This window comes from Sturnira hondurensis, unplaced genomic scaffold, assembly GCF_014824575.4.
Source record: "Sturnira hondurensis isolate 20B ecotype Veracruz unplaced genomic scaffold, ASM1482457v3 Scaffold0001872, whole genome shotgun sequence".
NCBI lineage: Eukaryota > Metazoa > Chordata > Mammalia > Chiroptera > Phyllostomidae > Sturnira > Sturnira hondurensis.
This window is the reverse complement of record NW_028074503.1, coordinates 7,909,794-7,926,975: the sequence shown is the minus strand read 5'-3', so window position 1 is coordinate 7,926,975 and position 17,182 is coordinate 7,909,794.

The following is a 17,182-nucleotide window of genomic DNA, read 5'->3' as shown; positions in this document are numbered from 1 at the left end:
TCTTCAAATTTCATTCTAAGATACCTATAGGAGGTCACTGGCATTAATATATCTCAGAGAGCCAACAAGAGGAGTTTAGAGGGTGGGAGATTCTAGATCATGGAGTGTGTGGATGTATGTGGAGTGAGGAAAAGGGATAGTTCGTAATTTAGAAGTTTAGTTTCTGGTCAGTTCAGGTATTCTTGGTAACCATCTAACTTGAGCAACTGAAAAACCTAGAAGTCTTTTAAAAATCTCTACAATCATGCATGTAAACATCAAATTAAAATGATTTAATAGTTATTAATATTATATAAAGATATAAAGTATAGTATTATATCCTATGGGTATACTGAGTCACTGCTAGGGGACTTTCACTAATTAGTTATATGTTTATTCCTTAACAAATTTCAAAATGCCAGAGAAAAAAGGAGTTGAACAAAGTTATAATAGGGAATTATCTAGCATCTTTTACAAGACAAAGTAAAAGTGGTGCCTGATAATAATTCAGGAATATCTTTGCTCTGTGTCTTAAAATAAGGTAAGAAATGATTAGGACAGTTGGAAAGCAGGGAGTGTTTCATGGTAGTTAAAAGCAAGGATATTTACAATATATTAGACATGGACTTAAGTTTGAGGTTCAGTTCTTAGTTTGGGACTGTGAGCAAGTTAACTAATCTCTTTGGGCTTCAGTGTCTCATCTGTAAAATGGGAATAAAACACAGTGTCACCTCACAGGGGAAAACACAATGAACAGAGTCTTTGGTATAGTGTCAGTTATCATTTTCATTACCTTTATTTCAAGTTCCCAGGCATCTAGCACCTTTAGCCTTTCACCCCTCTCCCCAACACACGGTACTCCTCATTTCCGGTTTAGATTAAAGTTACCGTACCACACACGTTTAGGAGAGCCAGACATGTTGTCTTCCTCGTGATTGATGCTCCAGGCTCTGTGGGACCCCATGGCCCTATAAATCAGAATGTAAATATTTTCTCGGGGAATTCAAGGAAGTAACTGTCTGATTAAATAATTCTCATGCTAATTAGGTGGAGAGGCACTTGATCTCATTCTCCCCACACGTGACATCATTACAATGGTCTTGATAGATATATTTGAAAGCCTGTTATGTTTCTATATCAAAATTTGAAACTTTGCAAAATGTTATTCTATAGTAGTAAATATTTAATCTTTCTCTAACACTCAATACAGAGCTTTAGCCCTAGGCAATTGGCCTGTCCAAAATACTTTTATCCTACTGTGTGCATGCCTGCCACATGATTTGACTGATGTTATTATTAACTGAGGAGTTCTTCCATTCCCATGTGATTCTTATTCATTGTTTTCTCATTCTGCTTGTTCATGAGTTGCTTCTGATTATGTTGATTTATAGTTAGCAAATATCCTGTTGGTATTCTCAGATAGTTTATTTGAGTTTAGCTGTTCCGTTTCCAGGTTTGGGGGAAAGCCAAAGACAATCCATTCAGGAAAACACCGAAAAAGCACAATTTGTAGAAATTGCAGTTATTCTGAAATTTACTTGTGTATCAAGACTGCCTCTCTGACATGTCAGAACAAAACAAGGTTTCAATAAGCTCACAGCATTTTTTGTAACAATATGCCGTTTGTGAAGGAACTAAGAACTTCTACAGCTGTATTTCTCAAGGCTTCTATTTTTCAGAATCCTTGTTCTTGATCATTGACTTCTTGTGACTAAGTATGCTGGGGTTAAAATCTTGGAACCCCACAAAACAACCTTTAATTAGCAAGTCAAAAGCATGAAAAAACAAGTGAAATGGAACTGAATATTATCGAGCATCAAAATGAGTGACAAGACTACTCACTGACCCAGGGAGTATGTCTTTCTGGAATTGTTTATAGCTTGAAAAGCTGTGTCACAGAAGCCCTCAAAATTTGCTTAATCTTCTCAATTAGACAATAGTTTAAGGTAGACTCTGTTACATAACTTTATGACGTTGCCATAAATAGTAAATTATAAATACTAAAGTCAACCATTCTAGTCACTAATATTTGTTTCTCTTCCCCTGACAGGGCAAAGCGGCGCAATAGTCCCATCCGGCCTCTGCTTTGAGTTCAAAGACCTGGGTCTCTGAGAGATCAGGCTTCACAACAATCAGGCCTGCCTATGGCTCTTCCTGTTTCAGAAACCCAGGAAGCAAAGGATGAGCTGTACCCATTGCCATCTGCACGCACGCACGCACATGCACACACAGAATATTCCGTAGTGGAACAAAGTAACAATGCATAATATATACAGTATAAAACATAAATGTCCAGTATAACTGGATATTTAATATCTGATTCTTGCCATCTCTTTCCTGTGCTTGTGTCCCTTCCTATAGATTTAATTGTAGATATTTTGAGTTTATAAGGCTCCCGTTGAAAGTCTCACCTAATCTCTTTTCCCTGAGCAATTGTTAGAGCTACCTGGATGGTTTTCTTGAATTCTATGTGACTCTTTCATGAGTTTCAGCTAAGGATTCAATGGCTAAAGTCTTAATTTTTGTCTTGTGGGAGGCTGTCACTCAAAGGATGCCAAGTTTTATCTGTACTCATTTGATAAGAATCAATAACATTACTCAGCCCTGAAAGTCCCTGAATTTCTGAACTGTCAAAATGCTCTCTTATTCCTGCTTGTAAATGAGCCAATTTTTTTGTTTGTTTTCTGAGATCACTTCTGATATATTGCCTTAAAAAATCCAATAGAAACTAATTTATGTTACAAGAAATCTCTTTTCCTATATTTTTTCCTAAAGTAATAAGCTCATTAGGGATATTATCTACCTTTTACTTTATTGCAGGAAATTGTAATCTTCAAAATGTTTTCTCACAGCGTAACATTCATAAGCCTGTTTCTAGTTTCACAGAACAATTTTTTTCACTGTCTGTAGCCGGGTTTCCCAAGTCGGTGCCACATACTATCGATTTTGTTGTTATTGTAGCATCCCACTTCCATCATCGATTTCTGTACTTTTCAGTATACCTAGGTAGGTTATGCTCAGTTATAAACTCTCAGCTCGTGGGAGGAACAGCCAGCCCTGAGGATGTGCAGTGGAACAGCATAATCGGGCCCTGGTTCTGGACCTCAGCTGATGTCAGATCCTGGCCCCAGGGTTCCTTGCCAGAAGCCTGTATGAGTAACCAGGGCCCTTTGGGATCTTGTAAGGCTATAGATTTACAGCCTGGGCATGTGCAATTCAATCCTCCACTCTGGCCTGGGTGGCCCCTCCCCTGCACATGACTTGGCCTCTGCCACTGCCTTACACTGCCACGATGTGACTGAGTGGGGCTTGTGAACAAGTCACCCAAGAGCATTGGAGTGAACGAGGCTCCTTATGGAGGAAACTGGGCCTCGGGGCCTCCAGCGCCTATGGCATGCAGGTGTTTCTAATCCCATGAGTGCACTGTCAGGTGCATAGATCCTCTGGGATCCAGGGAGATCAGGCTTCCTCTGGGAAGAGTGGGGGTGGCCCCAGCACCTCTGGCCTGATCTGACCATTCTCTAAGCCATCCCTGATGGTCAGCACATCTCAGCCCATCCTCTCCTCTCCCTGGCCCTCGGGGTCAGAACTCCTTTACTCCCCTTACGTATCCAAAGTCATGTAGCATCCCCTGTGGGTTCCAACTGTGCCCTAAAAAGGTCTTTGTTTTTATGGGAAAAAGTTAAATTGAAATATAATTGGCATACGACATTGTACTAATTTCAGGTATACAACATAAGGATTCTACATTGGCATCTATTATATCTAGTTCAGATCTTTCACCGCACATAGTCACAATTTCTTTTTCTTATAAAAAGAACTTTTAAGCCCTGGCTGGTGTAGCTCAGTGGATTGAGTGCGGGCCTACAAACCAGAGGATCGTGGTTCGATTCCCAGTTGGGGCACATGCCTGGGTTGCAGGCTGGTTCCCTGCAGGCCAACTCCCAGCAGGGGATGCACGAAAGGCAACCATACATTGATGTTTCTCTCCCTCTCCTTCCCCTCTAAAGATAAATAAATAAATAAATAAAAATCTTTATTTAAAAAAATAAAAAGAACTTTTAAGACCTACTCTCTGCAACTTTCAAATCTACAGTTCAGTGCTACTTTGGCTAGCCACCACGCTGCACATTACATCCCAGGAATTATTTATTCTATAACCGGAAGTTTGTACCTTTGGAGCCTCTTCCTCCATTTCACTCAGCCCGCCCCCTGCCTCTGGCAACCACCAATCTGTTTCTAGTTTGATGAGTTCATTTTTGTTTTTCATTTTTAGGTTGTACACATACAGGAGATCATACGATATTTGTGTTTCTTTGACTTATTTCACTTCACATAATGCCCTTAAGGCCCATCCATATTGCTGTGCATGGCAAGATTTCCCTCTTTGTTTAGAAGTCCTAACTATGGATGGCTTACTAGATAGATAGATAGATAGATAGATAGATAGATAGATAGATAATTTCTCATGCATCTTGATTTGGCTAAATCTCTGATTCATGTTTTCTTCACTCCGGAACACTGACAACTATTGACATTCATGGTCCACCAACAAGTAGTATGGGAGTTCCTGAGGTCCACAGAGTGAGGAACCCCAGTCTTCTGCAAAGAAGACCACATGGGCAGGGAAGCCCTAATTGTGAGACACAATACAAGTTACCCCAGATACCATGTGTAATGGCCTAGCTTCATTTAGTAGACCAGAATTCACTTGTTATACCTCACAGATCATATTTTAAGAGACATCTTAGTATGTGAGAGACATCTTAAGATATGGTTGGGCTATATAAATAGAAAATGCAGCCCTGGCTGATGCGGTTCAGTGGATTGAGTGCCAGCCTGTGAACCAAAGGTTGCCAGGATCAATTCCCAGTCAGGGAACGTGCCTGGGTTGTGGGCCACGTCCCCAGAAGGGGGCGCTTGAGAGGCAACAACACATTAATATTTTCCCCCTCTCTCTCTTGCTCCCTTCCCCTCCCTCTAAAAATAAATGAATAAAATCTTTAAAAAGTCAAAATGCAAGACAAACTTCTGATGCAGAGACCTTAAAAAGTCATGTTTCATCTCTGGATCTTAGTGGCTCTCATAAATAAAATTGCCTAGTGGGTGTGTGTTCACCACCACCCTGCTTTTTGTCTCATGCTCTGCTGGTTCTATGATGATGAGCTCCACACTATTTGATTTGCTCTAAAGCAACCTGCTTTTCCCAAAATGGTAACAGACACTGTAAGCTACAGAGCAGAGTTCTGTAGCCACAGAAACAAGAAGACCGACCAGGCAAAGCCAGACTTTGCCTTTGCATAAAAGGAAGTTTGGAAATACAATCTTTATGTTGGTAGGTCTATCACAAAGCAATGCCTCCTGTTTCTGAAATTCCTTGTACAAGGTACATAACATGCCTGTAATCTGCGTTTCTGGTCACAGGTATACCTATCACAAATTAGAACCTTACTTTCATAAATACAAATAAAATGAAGATAACGTATCTTTATCTTATGTGTAAATAAAATATAAGAGACTCGCCTTGCCATTTTTCTCAAAAAAATGTAATCCTGTAATCCAATGCACTGCCCACTTCATGAGTCAGCAGCTCACGAGGCCCCACTGTGCCTAGACCACTCTAGTTCCCCAGAAGGGCTCAGGAAATTTATATTCAGATGAAGAATTTAAAAGTTATTTCGAAGCTCCTGCACCGAAACCAGTTGTGTATTGGATTTTTCAATATTAATTTAACCAACAGGATTCTCACTGTTTACTTTTCAGTATGTGATTATCTCTTGCCCATTTCAACCTTGCACTTCTACTTTTCTCTCATCAAGTTGTAAGCAGTTTCCTGTGTCATAAGCTCCAATATTTTTCATCTTCAATCCCTTCATTTTTTCCTACCACCTTGCCCCCATTGTAAGTTGCACAAGGAAACTCCAAATGTCTAAAGAGAGGAAGATGTTTAAATGCCACGTGATTCTGGAAAGCATGCATTCACAGGACTACTGCAGTCTCTTCAGTTCTGAAAGGAGGTGTGAGTCACAGTACACAGCATCTTTCTAAAGATAAAGTTTCAAGATTAGACTTTAAATCCTTACATTTAGAGCAAGATGGAAATTGTTTTGATATCTTTTCTTCAACCCAAACCACAACAGATTGGTGAGAAGGTGGATAAGAGTTCAAAGTAGGGGCATAATCGAGGAGCGTTCAGACATATACAAAAAAGGAGCTTGCCAGGGACTTCATTTTTCCCTACACAGAAAGGAAATGAGACCTTATTAAGTAGTTTCCACCACCAGTGGAATTGAGTATTGAGGTAAAACCACAGAGGCATCAGCACCTGCCTGACCAAAATGCCTGTGTTCTCTAAGTCTCATGCGTGCTTCAGACTATATTTAATGTGCTCTGAAACAGTGAGACACGGAAAAACAAGTGAACTTGTGTTAAAATCCTGAACCAGCAGCACATGCTCATGTAGTTTAATGACTAATTCCCAGTGGAGTTTATCAACTCCCAAGTTTATTTTTTCGCGTACGAGCATAGTAATATTAGAATGCAAAAATGATTTCTCATATGCATTTGAAGTTTTTTTGCCTTTAATAAAGACACAATAACAGTCCAATGGTAACTGCGAATCATCATGTGATTGATATTTAATGTCATTGTGCCTTGTCAAAGTTCAGGATAGACTACCAATTATTAAAAGTCATGATCATTTATCCATGAAAGGAAAACATTTTGACAATTGAAGCTACTTTTATAAAATTCAGATACTTGAAAATGAGCAGTGTTGCTTTATTAAAGCATTTTGAAGGATAAAACCACAACTTTTCAATATATTGAAGTGTCAACTTGCATGCTGTATCAATTAAACTAGGCAATGTCATGCTGAAGTAACCACCGTGTCTCAATGTCTCAACACAGCAAAGGATTAATTATTACTTCTGATACACATTCGTTGTGGGTTGACCAGGGGCCTTTGCACAGTTTGCCCCTCGTAGGGGGCCCTGGTGGGCAGAGAGCCTCTATGTGAAACTTTGGTGGGTCCTTAGAAAATAGAAAACTAGTTTGGAGGCTCTCACATAGGCAATTAAATGTGCTGGCGCCACTCGCCGGCCAGACCTAGGCACACAGGCCCGTCACCCACAGGAGCGCACAATGGACCTAACAGAAGGAGAACCTGAGCTATTTGGCAGACGGCACTAACAACTAACTCCACATGAACACTGTAACCCTTAACAAGCAGAATCTCAGGGGATAGGATGCTTTTCTAAGTGAACGGAATGAAGAAAATTTCTAAGGAAATGCTTTCCTGGTTAAGAGCAGTGAAGGCTTACAGTTGATTTTTACTCTCTGGTTAAACACAGCAGTGAAAAACATTACACAATTTAATATGTGGAAATCTATCTTCACCTCTCCTGGTTTGGCCTTTGCTTCCATCATTGGCTAAGTTGTCCTGGCAATGGGAGAAACTTAGGAAAGCACGTCAGTTCTTTTAAGTTTTTAGGATACTCTCTGTGTCTTTAAGTCAAAAGCTGAACCATAGATAATCCCAAATATTCAGAAGACCTTAAAAAGTATTAGGGAGAAGAATGGATTTTTCCAAGGTGAGACATTAAATTAAATCCTAAAATACAGGGGGCAGTGGGGACCCTTTTGTCTAATAACATGGTTCTGCAAAAATATCCTATAGCCATGGCAGCAAATCAGCCATGCAGACCCTGGCACAGCAGGTAGCCCTGCAGTCTTCCATTGACTCCTCACTGAGGGGCACAGGGGCTGCCTAGTTCTCAATGTGGCGTTAAGCAGTTTGACTTATTCTTCCCCTCCCCAGCCCTCTCCCTTCTGGTGTGCAAACGTGGTGAAGTCTCAGATGTGGTTAAGGCAGAGATAGACGGGACATGAGGTGCGATACAAAATTTGAATATTTACAAAATACCAAGTATGATGACATAAAATTGAACAAAAATAAGAACACTCCGAAATGTATAATAAATGTAGAAGTGTGAGAGGTGATAAAATCTAAATATGAATGAAAAAACGAACATGTGAAAAAATAAACATCACTGGTGTCAAAGCATGTAAAGTCAAAATTAATTGTTTTATTTTAAAAGGATTTAAAGCTCATTGTTAATGACAGTGATCTCAAGCGTGTGAACATGGCACAGAACTTTGAGCTTGAACCATGCTCAAATTGAATGTATACTTTGGGGGTGTGTTTAGGGCTTTTAAATGAATCATTTGATACATCTCTAAACAAATTCTGAGATACCATATGAAAATAAGACTCTGTAACTTAGATGGCTGGAGACAATAATTTGTGATTTTCGCTTTCTGCATCTTTTTATGTATAAAACTACCTACATATTACTAATAACCCACCTTTAAGTTTACCAGTATTTTTCTTTGCGTGTTTGGGGCTTCATTAAGAATTAATAAAGAAAAATAAATATTTCCCCCCGGTAACTGGAATTCTATAGAATTAGTAAAATCATATGTTAAACTTCTCCATACTTTCTGAGAGCTTGCATTAAAAAAAGACATATTTTTTTCAAATCTTTAAAAAGTTAAATCATATTTTCTAAGTGGAAAACATTACCCTTTCTTTTGATGGTCTGTTAGAAGACAGAACTGCAAGAGGAATTATGTTGGGTGGACAAGGTTGGCACAGGGAACTCTTTGTGCCCAAAGTTGCAAAACAACACAAAAAAATTAACAGACTGACCAGAGGTAAGAATGAAACGAAGTTCAAGGTGCACATGCCTGATAAGATAATGCAAAAGTTCGTCAAAGAATGGAGTGGGGTCCAAAGTTGGTATCTCCTAAAGAAATAGGAGCTAGGAAAGTGGAAACCAGGAAAACGAGAAATGAAAAGGAAAATTAGAGGCAGTTAGGTCTTTGCTGGCTTCAATGGGCTCACAAGTGCGGGACACAGAGCTGGCTGGGCAGAAACCATGAAACCAATACTGCATGCTACATGCCTCCTCAGAAAAAGGTTCTGCCTCTCTGTTCACTGGGAATTGGCACCTAGTGATCCATAGAGCCAAGGGCTTTGATATATATCTTAAGTGAGGTAAAATGAGTGGTATAAGCTTGCCCTTCAAGGTAGCCATCTACATCGTGGGGAGAGGTGGTCATCCTGCTGAGACCGCTCTCTCCTCATGTCCCTCTCCTCTGCAACAGTGTACAGACCCCAGTACATGTTTGTGGGAATGCACAGGACATAGCATTTTATATTCAGCTATGGAGAATAGCAACACCAGCTTTTATTTACACTCTGGAACAGAAAGATGCTTAGTTTAGTAATATGGCAACTTGAATAGGGGAGAGAGAAAGGCTAAATTCTCCTGAATTAGGGTACAAAAAGTGAGAATTTTTTTCCTCTCATAGCTAAGTTTTATTAATTCTCTGACAGGATGACTTATTCTCCATGCATATTATGTTACATTATTTCACACTAAAATTACTGCAACATTATCAATTCAAGCAGGATTGAGAATATGAAATATTAATAAGGTTACCACTCATCTAATTTGCAAAGTAATGGCCTATATATAGGGCAGAAACCTAGTCCCAGAATAGCTTTGGGCTTCGGAGTAGTTGAGAAGGACTCACAGAGCAATGACATAATGATTCAGATTATAAAATGGATGTGATCACATAAAATTCTAAAAAGAGGTAAAAAAGAATTTTTATTTCTAGAACATATATGTTTAGGGCAAATTAGAAGTCAGGGAAAAGTAAGGTGATAGATTTGATGTGACTGATTCCAAGGCCAACGGGTGTATGGAATGAAGACTGGGTGTGGTACAACCTTGACTCATGGGGAGATTTTACCACCCTGTTTGGTATGAACTTGGACAAAGTAATAACATTGAACCTCAGTATTTCCATCAATGAAGTGGACTGAGAAGGCAGATGCTTACCACACAGGGATGTTGTCCTGAACAAGCAATAATAGAAGTGTGAAAAATGTTTAGAAACTTTACAGATATATGCATTCTATTGTTGTTCATAAGAAAATTATTATATTTCTCCATATAAAGTTTTAAATTTTTAAAGGTTAATGGCAGCATTTGTTTATTTATTAATGCCTTTATTTGTTTATTCAGTTACTCAGCAGCTATTCTTGGTGTATATACATGACCATTGTTTTATGTTTTTAATTTATATTTGAGTGTTTTTAATAGAACTTTAATAATGTATAGAAAATGATATTTACAAAAATATAAAGAGTGTAGGTTCTGAAATCAGACAGACCAGGGCTAAACTCTGGATATATGCCCTATAATCTATGGAGAATGTAGGTAAGTTGTCTATATACAGTATACCTAGTTTTTATTGAATGTAAAAAAGTAGTAATAAAAGTCCATACTGCAAAAGATTATCTTGAGTATTAAATGAAAAATCATGCAAAGCTCTTAGAACAACATCTCACATGTGTTGTTCAGTAAATCCTTGCTGTGATTTTTTAAATAAAAACTATTGTTAAGTTGTAATTTTAAGCATAAACTATGAAATATATGTATATGAAAGGCCTTGTGGGTCTACACAAGTTATGTTTTTAGAAGTTAATTTTAACTTCACTGTACTTCATATAATATATCTGAGAAATCAAATATTATGTTTGTCCATTTCATCATTAATTGTGCTCACATTACAGTTTTTCTCTAGAGACAATCCAATATTACTTACATTTAATCTCATATGCAGTCATTCTGTGAGAAAAATAGTGATAGAAAAAATAATGACTTTTCTCATTTTACAATATAAAAAATAATGAGCTTTTTCATTTTACAATATGTTTCTTTTCTTGTATTTTCTTGACATTAATCATTATTTGTGTACTCAGTTTTTCTCATAACAACATTCCCATCTCCATCCCCACTGGATGTTCATGTTAAGGAAAGTATTGTTGGGTCTGAGTCTCCCCTTCCCTGCACTAAGCACACAGACTGTTCTGCAATGTCACCAGGAAAAAGTCCTATATTTAAGTAATAATAAGAACACGGGCTTTGAAGTGTGGCAGATTCTGAGTTAGATCTTTTTAGACCTGTGGTCTTAAGCTACTACTAATGTAATGCTTGGATTGACAGATGTGTAGATTTTAAAATATGGCCACTCTCATGGTGTATAATGGTTCCCAGTGACAACGGGTAACCAAGGAGACCGTCCAGTTCCCAGATAAATGACACAGAAATCTCATCTTCACTGATTCCTGAAGGATCCTGTCTTGACCACTCCCTTGGGAAGTAACTGAATCCATGTTGAAAAGAATGAACAAGAACATGAGGATGATTTAGGATGATTGGTTTGAAGATTATTTATTGGCTAATTAAGGCACCTCAGGGGTCAAGACACCACATATATGGAACGATGCTTTTATTATTGGTAAAGTCAGCTTTCAATCACTTAAAGAAAGTGGTAAGTCACATATTTGTATGGGCAATTAACTTCCTTTAAATACATTTGTTTGATTAATATTAAGGTACATTTATATTCCCCAAAAATTTTATTTGAGTAAGTGGAAGTTTAACTAGTTTTAGATGTTACTATAAAACTTGACCTACAATTAAATATTTATTATAGGTAACCCACCTATATAAGATTAATATAGATAATTGATCATTTTAATAACTCAGTGATATTTCATTACTCATATGACCATTAAGAATTCAGGTTATCATGGCCAAATGTCTCAGAAGACTAAAAAAATCAAATATTCAAATGTCATTTAAAAATTATAATTATTTTAGTGTAAATATAAGGTCACATATTTCCAAGTATTTAAAGAAAAACATTGTGTGGAGTTTTAATGTTTTCAGTGACTCCTTGTCAATATTTAGACCATTGCTATTTTTCTCCTTGTAATAGTTTGTAATATTTATTTTTAAGTTTTTAATTCCTTTTGTTTTGGAGAACTATTATTTTTCTCTGTAATTGTGCCTGCTTCTAAAAGCTTCTTTCCACCTTTTGGAGGCATCCTTTCTAATATGATAAATTTTATAATAATTTTGTAAAAACTTAATATGCCTAAATATGAAAAGACATGATCAGGTACTTAATGAAGACCTAAGAAGTAGCATACTTTATTTCAAGGTCAGATATTACTAAGGTATTTAAGGGAATAAATATTTGTTTTAAAAAAAATTTATTCCTATATCTTTCTTTCAAGTGTTCAGCCCCCTCAAAGATTTATGTGCACTTTTACTGAACACAGCAGTTTTATACCTAAAGTTCTGCTATGGCATTTATTTTATCCTCAGAAGTATACCCCTATAATCTAAAAGCTTTTAAACACTGCATTTTTTCAGTGTTTTATTTTTTCATTTTATTTTTATCTTTTAATTTAATCTTTATTGTATTTTTCCATTAGTATTTAGTCCCCTTATATGCCCCTCCCTCCAAAAAAATACCACACTGTTGTCCATGCCCATAAGTCCTTTTTCCTTTTTGTTCAATCTCTCCACATTCTCCACTTCTTTCAACTGTCATCCTGCTCTCCATCTATGAAGCGGTCCCCATTTTGCTTGTTAGTTTAGTTTGTTTGTTAGACTCCAACAATGAGTGAAATCATACTTGTCTTTCTCTGATTGGCTTGTATCAGCATAATGTTCTCCAGGTCCATCCATACTGTCATAAGGGGTAAAAACTTTCTTCTTTTTTACAGCCAAGTAGTATTCCAAGTAGTATTCCATTATGTAATACCCCATAGTTGTTTTATCCACTCACCTACTAATGGACACTTGGGCTGCTTCTCTATCTTGGTGATTATAAATTGGGAAGGGATATAAAAGACCTGTACTCAGAAAATTATAAAATAATGAAGAAAGAAACTGAAAAAGATACAAATAAGTGGGAGCAATACTGTGTTCATTGATAGGAAGAAGTAACATCATGAAAATGTCTATATTACCCAAAGCAGTCTATAAATTCACCACAATTCTCATCAAGATTCCAATGATGTATTTCACAGAACTAGAACACATATTTCAAAATTTATATGGAACCACGAATGGTCCCACATGGCAATAGTGATCCTGAGAAAGATGAACCAAGTTGGAGGAATCATGCTACCTAATTTAGAACTATGCTATAAGGTTATATTAATCAAAACAGCATGGTACTGTCATAAAAACAGACACATAGATCAATGGAGCAGAATAGAGAGCCCATAAACAAACCCACACCTTTATAGTCAGTAAATATTCAACAGAGGAAGCAAGTACATACAATGGGCTAAAGATAGGTTATTTAATAAATAGTGTTGGGAAAACTGGACAGATTTGTGCAGAAAAATAAAGCTCGACCACTTTCTTATAAAGACACAAGAATAAATTCAAAATGGATCAGCACCTGCTGGTGTGGCTCAGTGGATTGAGTGCTGGCCTGTGAACCAAAGGGTCCTTGTTTTGATTCCCAGTCAGGGCACAAGTGTGAGTTGCCGGGTCAGGTTCCCAGTAGGGGGCGCGTGAGAGCCAACCACACATTGATGTTTCCCTCCCTCTCTTTCTCACTCTCTTCCCTTCTCTCTAAAAAATAAAATAAAAATAAAATCTTTTAAAAAGTGGATCAAGCCGTGAATGTTAAACCTGAATCTGCAAGAATCCAAGAAGAAATCATAGGCAGCAAAATCTCAGACATAGCTTGTCGCAATATTTTATCACGTATCTTTCCCCAGGCAAGGGAAACGAAGGAAAAAATAAACAAATAGGACCACATCAAGCTAAAATGTTTTGTACACCAAAGGAGAATATCAAGAAAATAAAAAGACAATCCATAGAATGGGAGAACGTATTTGTTGATACATCTGATAAGGGGTTAATATCCAAAATTTATAAAGAACTTATAAAATTCAACTCAAAAAAACCCAATTAGATTAAAAGATGGGCCAAGGACCTGAGTAGACATTTCTCCAAAGAGGACATACAGATGGCCAGTAGACTTATGAAAAGATGCTCACTTTCACTAATCATCAGAGAGATACAAATTAAAACCACAATGAGATATCACCTCACACCTGTCAGAATAGCTATCGCTAATAAATCAACAAACAACAATGTTGGCAAAGGTGTGGCAACGCTGGCAACGTTTTTCACTATTGGCAGAAATGCAGATTGGTGCAGCCACTGTAGAAAGCAGTATGGAGATACTTCAAGAAATTAAAAACGGCCCTGGCTGGTGTAGCTCAGTGGATTGAGCGCAGGCCTGCAATTCAGAGGATCGAGGTTCCATTCCTAGTCAGGGCACATGCCTGGATTGCAGGCCAGTTCCCGGTTCCAGGCAGGGGACGCACAAGAGGCAACCATGCACTGATATTTCTCTCCCTCTCTCCTTCCCTTCCCCTCTAAAGATAAATAAATAAAATCTTTAAAAAAATAATAAAATTAGAAATGGAACTGCCTTTTGACCCAATGAATACTCCTTTTTAAAAGCAGCCATCTAAATTAATGAAGAGAGAGTTTAAATAACGTACGAAGTTCCCACAGTTAATTTTTACAGACATACCTGGCACTTTTAAGGCCGTCTTGATCCTTACAAAGTCCATCTCTGGATATCCTAAGCCCATGTTAGGCCATAAAAAAGAGAAGTCTGCAGTACAAAACTAGGGTTCCTAAAATTAGTTTGTAGCTCATTTTAACTCTCTAGCACATTTTTAGTAGACGATTTGCAGATCCTCTGCTATTGCACCTCCAACATGACACAGCATTGGGCAGATCCTGTGCGCCCGGCCTTGGTTCCCTGGATTAAATCAAAATACTTTCCCTAACTCTATGATCTGTTAGCCCCACTGCAACCTCCATCTTAACTGATTTTTATTTCCCCACATTGTTGAGCCTTTCTTCTGGATTCCCATTGCAGGTGGGGCCTACCCTTTTGGCTAGAATGGAACAAAGCCCACCTTTTCCAACTGTCGTGTTAGCACTACATCACCTTCATTGCCCACTGTCTGTTGCTGGGTTTCACCTGATAGGACAGGTCAGGTAGATATAAGAAAGTGAACCAAAACTGAAAACCTGGCAGTGTGCTTGGGAAATAGAATCCAAAGTGAGTCTGGATCCCACAGATGCTTAAGCATTCAGTGTAAACAGCATGATGCATCCTCTAGGGTGCGCATCCTTGCTGGCCTGGCCTCTGGCTTTGGGTGTACTCTGCCCTTTGGGTTCAGTTTTTAAGGAGAATTTTACAGTGGTTTGCAAAATCCGAGCATGAAAACTATTCAGTCTTTCTGGCTTGGCACTATTGCCTCAAACAATTTAATACAGTCAATGGCACTCTAAGGGCCAGACTAGAAATCCGAGGAAAGTCCAGGGTTGTGCATACAGAAGGCTGGAATCCTGAAATAAACTCAACTGATACTGAGCCAAAGGGTAACATGTGGCCTTCACTTTTGTGTCTTCTTAGGAGGTGGAAGGGTTATTTGTTAACCCTGGGCTTGACTTGGATTGTATAAGTCGTATTAGAAACATAGGTTATCCACTGAATTCATAAATATCCTTCCCACACAGGCATACACACAAAAGAGTATGCATGTGTACACACTGATAAAAACAGAAATGTTGTTGTGTTCGAGAGATTTTTTTTATTCTTCTTAGGTATGTTTTATGTAAATAGTTAAGGGGAAGATGTGAATTGGATTGAATCCTTCAGAAAGAGTTTTAGTTCTGTCTCATTTCCTAAAGATCGTAAACACAGACCCTCACGGGCTGCTTTCAACGGCAGGATGTTGGGCTCAGACCCTCCTCAACTTGCTCCCTTCCCTGTTTCACAGGGAGACCCAATTCCTGCGGAGCCCAGCAGGAAGCAGGCCCTTTGTCCTCACGGCTTCGCCAGTATGTTAATAAACAATCTGTAAACCTAATCTGCCTCCAAATCATTCTGACAACATGTCACCTTATAACAGGTCACCAGTAGAGAAATCCTACCCAGTCGCAACTTGAGGTATTTTGCCCCTGTTGCAGAACAGAGGTCCAAGGAGGGTGATATTTGGCCCACCCAAGGATCCTAAAAACTGTTGCAGGACAACAGGGGCCCCAAGGATGGTATACTAACACTGTCCTGACCACCTACTGGGCTCACTTGTCCACGCCAAAGGAAAGACATCTCTCAATGCCAGCGATTTGTGAAAAGGAAAGGAAAGGTTTATTTAAAGCTATACAGACTTAAATAGTGACCCAGTGTCCCCATTAAAATATCAAAGTCCTTTAGGATAACCACAGATGTCCACAGCACTTCCTTCTCCCCCTGCCCTAATTCAGGGTAACGTAACTCAGGAAAAGAAACACAGGACCGTGTTTCAGGCCACTGGCACTGTCTGCTGTGTCCCTGTCCAGGCAGGATCTCTAACTATTCCAAAGTCATGTGGCACCGTCTCACAGTCACTGGCAAGAGTTCTTTGTATCCATTTTTCCAGGCAAAGTCTCTCCTGCTTCCCAGGCCACATGACCAAAGGGAGTGCCCCAAAGCCCAGTGGTTCTCTTATACCAAAGCGACAGGGGTCTGCACTCGGGCCAAAACTGCGTGGCTCTCCCCACCAGAGTTGCAGAGAGGGTAGGGTTGCCACTCTGGCAAAGCCGAGTGGCGGTTCTCTGCTAAAGTTGCATGGTGATTTTCTCTAACCTCAGCTCCAGGGGTCCCCACTCTGTCCAAAAGTGCATCGCTCTCTTCTTCATCCGGCTGCAGGGATCCCCACTCTGGCAAAGCCACGTGATGCTCCTTCAATGGCTGCCGTATCTGGATTTAAACCCCCATGCCAGTCCTCCTTTGCAGCCCCATTTCCGACTCCTCCCACAATCGGCTACACCTGCCAGCATTCCTGTACATTCCAAGTGTACTGGGCTGCCATGGTGAGTCTGGGCAGGCATGGACCCCTGGCGTGGAGCCAATCATTTCCGAGCTCACACGCAGGTGCTGTAATGGGGGCTGGGAGTTGCCTCCCAGTTACATCTTGGGTGGAAGTCACTCCCTTCCCCCTAGCTCAAAGCATGGCCATAACTATTTAATATATCTATGAAACCAGTTAAAGGTTATAGATATGTTAAATGACCATTCTAGAGGTTATCTGGGAAACCGTTGCTATGCAAAACAGCTCTCTACGGCCCTGCTCCATTTGTCCTTTCCCCAACTCACACCTGTGGTGGGGGAGGGGTGAGGACATCTTAATATTTTCTGGACACCCTGAGTTCTGGACCCCATTCCAAATCCCTTTTTGGGGCCC